Genomic DNA, 6,465 nt, shown 5'->3' on the forward strand with positions numbered 1-6,465 from the left:
GTCCACTAAGCAATCAGAAAATTGCTAAAAAGCTGCTTTACTGTTTCCATTCCATCAACAAAATCATTTGTTTTCCTTTAAAAGAACAGAGCGAATGATTAGATTATTAAATCTTAGCACTGATCAATTGAGCCATGTTCTGAGGGCTCTCTTTCCAACCCCATTGCCCACAGCAAGAAATGGGGTGTTTTTCATATGTCAAATTATCTGTTAAAAAGAACGTCCTGATTTTCTAATCATAAAACAGTAATTACTTTGCACACGCAGCATGTTCCATTCTAACACTAAAAAGGAAAATGTCAATTGAATTCAGGAAGCTTCCCAGTGTCAAGATAATATGGTAGCTTTTTAAAATGCAATTAAGTGGAACTCCTGTCAAGTGAGATGGTTTAAAATATTTGCTCAGAGAGGAAAAGAAATGGGTGACCTACTTCTTGCAATTTGCATTCAGAAGGCATCTTCTGAGCCCGTCCCATTGGTGGTGGGATGTCAGAAGATGCTGCAAAGCCCTCACCGCACAAAGGGTCAGCACATGCTCCCTTCCCCGGGTCCCATTCCATCTCCCACCGCTGGGGCCAGCCTGCCAGGCCTGGACTCCATGCTACAGTTATTTTTTTTAAACCTTCGATCTCATTGCAGACGAGGTTTTTTGGTTTGTTTTTAAATCACTTGTAGTTAATCTGTTCATTAAGGCTTTGAGTTCATTCCTTGAAAAAGTGTAGTCAGTTGAGCCACCCTTGGGGAAGCGGAGGTGGAGATGCCCGGCGTGGACACTGCCCCTTAAGGACAGGCAGCCCAAAACACATGCTCTTGTCTCCCACTGATATCCTTTTCTTCATTTCAGGTCAATCTCTTGGGGCAAAGAGAACATGCCACTAAAGCTAGCAAGAACATTTCTTGATTAATAAATTCTTAATTTTAACACCTCCCACGCTGTCTCCTTAGAAAGAGGAGAGGGCAACTTGCAATCAGCATTCCAAACAAGCCCCTTCTCATCCTCATCCCTCCTGCTTATTTCCTATCATCAAACTGGTGTGTGTGTGTGTGTGCATGCATGCGTGCATGCGTGTGTGTGTGTGTGTGTGTTGGGGGGGAGGGGCTTGTTTTTCCAGAACTGGACAGAGCCTCCTAATTCCATCCTCTTTACAAGGGGTTATGATACCAAGGTCCCCAAGCAATCTTTCTCTTGTCCTGCACCTCTGATTAGTTCTCCTCTTAGAAAGCTCTTTTGCTTCTCACTGCAGCTTGCAGAGGGGCTACAAGCTTTACTCATGAATCGTTTCATTTGGTAGAAATTTTCCACTTTTTACCCCTTTAGAAGTAAGGTCTTCCTCTCCATTTGGTGTCTTCAGTTACAGGACATTGCCTGTAAGGCTCAAGGCTTGATTGGCTTTGCCCACACCCAGTTATCAGTTTGCCTTAAACTTGGAGTTATTGGGAGTCTCAGGTCTTCCAGCTTAGCGAGGGAAGTTTAGGTGTGACATGCATCCAGGAAGTGGGAGAAAGGGAGAAAAAGAGTATGTTCACCAGTCCACATCCCTTTATCTGGTCTTTTCTCTGCTACTCTTGGGCTGCAGAAGGTGGGCAGACCTGGCCCACAGAAGGAGGAGGAAGGCCACACCATCTCTAGGCCAGGCATTGCCAAGTCTTATCTCTTCATGGGGGGGGGGGATAGAAAGTCCAGAGCTCCCACCACCCCTCACTAACCATCAACTCTCTTGACCCTGTGCAAATGGACCAAGCAAAAGAAATTGGGAAGAGGTGTTTGGCACAGGAGACCTCGTTTCTGGCCCCAAGCACAACTCGCTATCTACGTATGCGCAGAAACTTGGAGCTTCGCTGCCATTTCTGTGTTCCTTCCCTCCTCTCCCGCACGTGACCAAAGGAACGTGCCAGTGGTCTTGCCAATAGAGCCCTGGGGGTGAACATCTTGGGACCCAGAGGCCATGCAGTCTCTTCAAAGGAGTTCTGCTTGGGGGTAGAAATAGGTGTTCCTCCACAGTGCGTGGCCCCAGCTATTATTCTCATTTTCAAGAGACCAAGAATTGGAGGAATCGATTTTCGGTCTCTGCTGTGTCCCTGGATGGTGCCCGTGCAGGCGGTAGGAGGCTATGGGGGCAGCAGGCCCCGGGGCTGGTGCGAAGACCACACGATCCTCACGTGTGGAGGCCACAGCATCATGTTTAATTGCCAGGCAGATGCGTCGCCGTTCAAGCTCAGTTCTGGGGTTGTTTTGCATAAAGTTTTGCCAACGTGTTTTTGTTTGTTTTTTTCTGTATGTATAATTGCCTTTTTATAAAAGGTTTTGAAGTATTGTCTCAGTGATAAAAAGAGAGCGATGTTAACGGTTGTTGTATATTTCACCGTATCCAATTGTAAGTATTTGAAGGGTACAGCGAAGCCTTAGCATGCAAGAGCGTTTGTGCAGGAGGTGTCCTCTGACACCCAGGAGGTGAGGGGATCGGAAAGTTTCGGATTCTTTGTAAATGCCCCGCTTTTCTTTCTCTCTGTGTGTATCTATTTACATGCCTTAGCACACGCCCTCCCACCCTGATCCCTTTGCCCTGTCGCCAGAACAACCAGAACGCTGGTGCACTGCCGGTACAGGACAAGTCGATAGAACCCTAATCAGTTAACTCTCGTGTGCCAGGGGAGGAAGAGAAACTCCATAGTATTCTTTGTAGAATATACATACCTGTAGGATGCTGTGTAATGGGAAACCATAGAATTGGGTTTTTGTCATTTCAAAGTTGGAGAAATGTATGAATAAAATGTATAAAACACGAAAAGGTAGTTGTCTCCTCAGATTGCAGGCCAAACAGCTTGGGGACAAACCACCGGAGGATCACTTCACGGCTCCAGTGTCCACCCTGGCAGCCTGGGTCATCAGCCTGGCTGTCCAGATTGCATTCTGAAAGCAGTTCAAGCTCAAGTACTTGCATTTGGATGCAGATTTTAAATAGCTTCAGTTTAAAAAAAAAAATCCAAGTTTGACAGCTCCTGGGAAGAGACGTCCAAATTGATTTGAGTGGTGTAGGCACCCAGCATGGAAAGGCTGTCCCTTGCTTGACATTTGCATAGAAAACCTCAGGAGGAAGGCTGCTGCCCTTAGTGTTGGGTGACTGGCTTTGGCCTCTGGTCTGAGACGTCGCCCCTCGCGTGCCTCAGTGACCTAGTTTACACACTTCCTTCCCGGCCCTGGGCCCGGGCTCTGTCCAAGTACAGAACCATGGTGGCTTCAGAAACCCACAGTTGCATATGGCCAGTGCCGACACCCCCAGAAATACCCCAGCCTGAATGTGCTTGCACGACTCACCCCATTTTTTTTTTCTCTAACCGCTCACTTTAAGAAGATGCATATTAAGGAAACATAAACAGGAGCGATTATTTACTTTAGTCAAGTAAGCCTCACCCTATCAAAAATACATAGAAGAGTCTAGGTCACATTCAGACACAAGAAATTGAGCCTCTGGCCTTCTGATTCAGGGAATCCCAAGTCATCTTTCTGCAGACTTCTTACTCTAGATGTACAGACAACCGAAAGCATAATGCTACCATTAAGCTTATTTTCTGCACTTCAGGGCATTAAAGACACATCCAACATGTCATTGGAAATGACTAGAAACATGTATTTCTATATTTTTCCCAGTTTACAGTAATATGATAAGCTGAATAAATAATACTTGGTATCATTCCGTGACCTGCTGCAGCAGAGCCTGGGAATTTGCAACAAAAACGCAGCGATACTGGTACAGGGTAGTAGACAGTGACCATGAGTTCAAGGTCACCGAGAGTACTGACCCTGAGTACCCTGAGAGTACCAAGCCCCTTTAAAGGACAATGCAATAGTGCAGCTAGTAACCCAAGGTAGCATCTGACTTTCTCCAGGAATGAACACACAGGCCACAGGGCCTGCTGTGAAACCCCATGGTCAAGGCGGTGTCGAGCACTGCACCCGCTGGCCTGCTCTCCACGCTCCTCCCCCATCCTCACATTTCAGTGAGTGGTGCCCAGAAACGGTTTGGCCAGAGACTCATTCTTAGGCTAGATCATTAAACGCTTCAAGTGTCTGCTGTTCCCTCTTCACGTCTCAGGAGAGGGGGAGACAAAGCTCCAGGCCCTCGAGATGTTAAACTGAGGCTGGAGATGGGGAAATCGAGCCCACTCACAGGCTGGTCCCACACAAATCAACAGCTTACCACAGGATTACCCCTAGAACTTTCTAGGGTGGTGGAAATGTTCTATTTCTTACTTGGGGTGGTGGTTACATGGGTATGTGCCAGACACATCGAACCTAAGATCTGTGCATTCTACGTATGTAAAATACACCTCAGTTACAAAAAAGAAAAGAGAAAAATCATACGATCGTCTTCACAGCTGCCAAAAAAAATTTCACAAAATTCAGTTCCCCCTTCTAGTTTAAAAACAAACCAAAACTCTTACAAATAAGATAGAAAATATCCTCAGCAGATAAATAGCAATTTCAACCCACAGCCAACATAATCCACCTAAAGGTGACACAACAAAGGCATTACAATTGCCATTATCTTTTAAATTATCTAAATAACACATGATCTTCATAAAATGATTAGAAAATATGAATAAAACAAAAAGGAGACATTCAAGCAGATTCTGCCACTTGGAGACAACTGCTATAAACACTTCTGTGTATCTCTGCCAGGCTAGTATTTTTCCAGGGAAATATACCTCTATATATCTGTATTTTTAATGCAGTGAGGGGGCGTATACAAAACACATACTAAACACACATACTAAAATATTCTCCTCCTGCCATGATTATTTAATATTGCTTTTAAAGCACCACCCAGAAACAGAGCAAAGAAGTATCAGCACTGGAAAAGATGAGACAAAACTGTGCATATTTGCTAATAATATCGTCATATATCTTGAAGTACCAATGAGAACAACTGGCGATCCATTCAAGTTAATAAGGAGCAGGTACAAAATCACTCAATGCTATTCTTATATATTAGCAATAAAGTTAGAAAATTTTAATGGTGAAAGTAGATGCCATTCTCCATTGCAAAAAGTTTTTAAAAACCAACAAAATCACAAGACCAAAAGACAACCCTCAGAATGGGAGAAAATATTTGCAAATGAAGCAACTGACAAAGGACTAATCTCCAAAATTTACAAGCAGCTCATGCAGCTCAATAACAGAAAAACAAACAACCCAATCCAAAAATGGGCAGAAGACCTAAATAGACATTTCTCCAAAGAAGATATACAGATTGCCAACAAACACATGAAAGAATGCTCAACATCATTAATCATTAGAGAAATGCAAATCAAAACTACAATGAGATATCAGCTCACACCAGTCAGAATGGCCATCACCAAAAAATCTACAAACAATAAATGCTGGAGAGGGTATGGAGAAAAGGGAACACTCTTGCACTGCTGGTGGGAATGTGAATTGGTACAGCCACTATGGAGAACAGTATGGAGGTTCCTTAAAAAACTAAAAATAGAACTACCATACGACCCAGCAATCCCACTACTGGGCATATACCCTGAGAAAACCATAATTCAAAAAGAGTCATGTACCAAAATGTTCATTGCAGCTCTATTTACAATAGCCAGGACATGGAAGCAACCTAAGTGTCCATCATCGGATGAATGGATAAAGAAGATGTGGCCCATATATACAATGGAATATTACTCAGCCATAAAAAGAAACGAAATTGAGTTATTTGTAGTGAGGTGGATGGACCTAGAGTCTGTCATACAGAGTGAAGTAAGTCAGGAAGAGAAAGACAAATACCGTATGCTAACACATATATAGGGAATCTAAGGAAAAAAATGTCATGAAGAACCTAGGGGTAAGATGGGAATAAAGACACAGACCTACTAGAGAATGGACTTGAGGATATGGGGAGGGGGAAGGGTAAGCTGTGACAAAGTGAGAGAGTGGCATGGACATATATACACTACCAAACGTAAAATAGATAGTGGGAAGCAGCCGCATAGCACAGGGAGATCAGCTCGGTGCTTTGTGACCACCTAGAGGGGTGGGCTAGGGAGGGTGGGAGGGAGGGAGATGCAAGAGGGAAGAGATATGGGAACATATGTATTTGTATAACTGATTCATTTTGTTATAAAGCAGAAACTAACACCACTGTAAAGCAATTATACTCCAATAAAGATGTTAAAAAAATCACAATAGGGCTTCCCTGGTGGCGCGGTGGTTGAGAGTCCGCCTGCCGATGCAGCGGACATAGGTTCGTGCCCCGGTCTGGGAAGATCCCACATGCCGCGGAGCAGCTGGGCCCGTGAGCCATGGCTGTTGAGCCTGCGCGTCCGGAGCCTGTGCTCCGCAACGGGAGAGGCCACGGCAGTGAGAGGCCCGCGTACCGCAAAAAAAAAAAAAAAAAAATCACAATAAAAAAAAAAAACCAACGAAATCCATAGGATTTATATGAAAAGACCTCAAAGATGCACTGA

The sequence above is a fragment of the Mesoplodon bidens genome (genome assembly GCF_964165515.1).
Source record: "Mesoplodon bidens genome assembly, chromosome: X".
In the NCBI taxonomy this organism is placed as follows: domain Eukaryota; kingdom Metazoa; phylum Chordata; class Mammalia; order Artiodactyla; family Ziphiidae; genus Mesoplodon; species Mesoplodon bidens.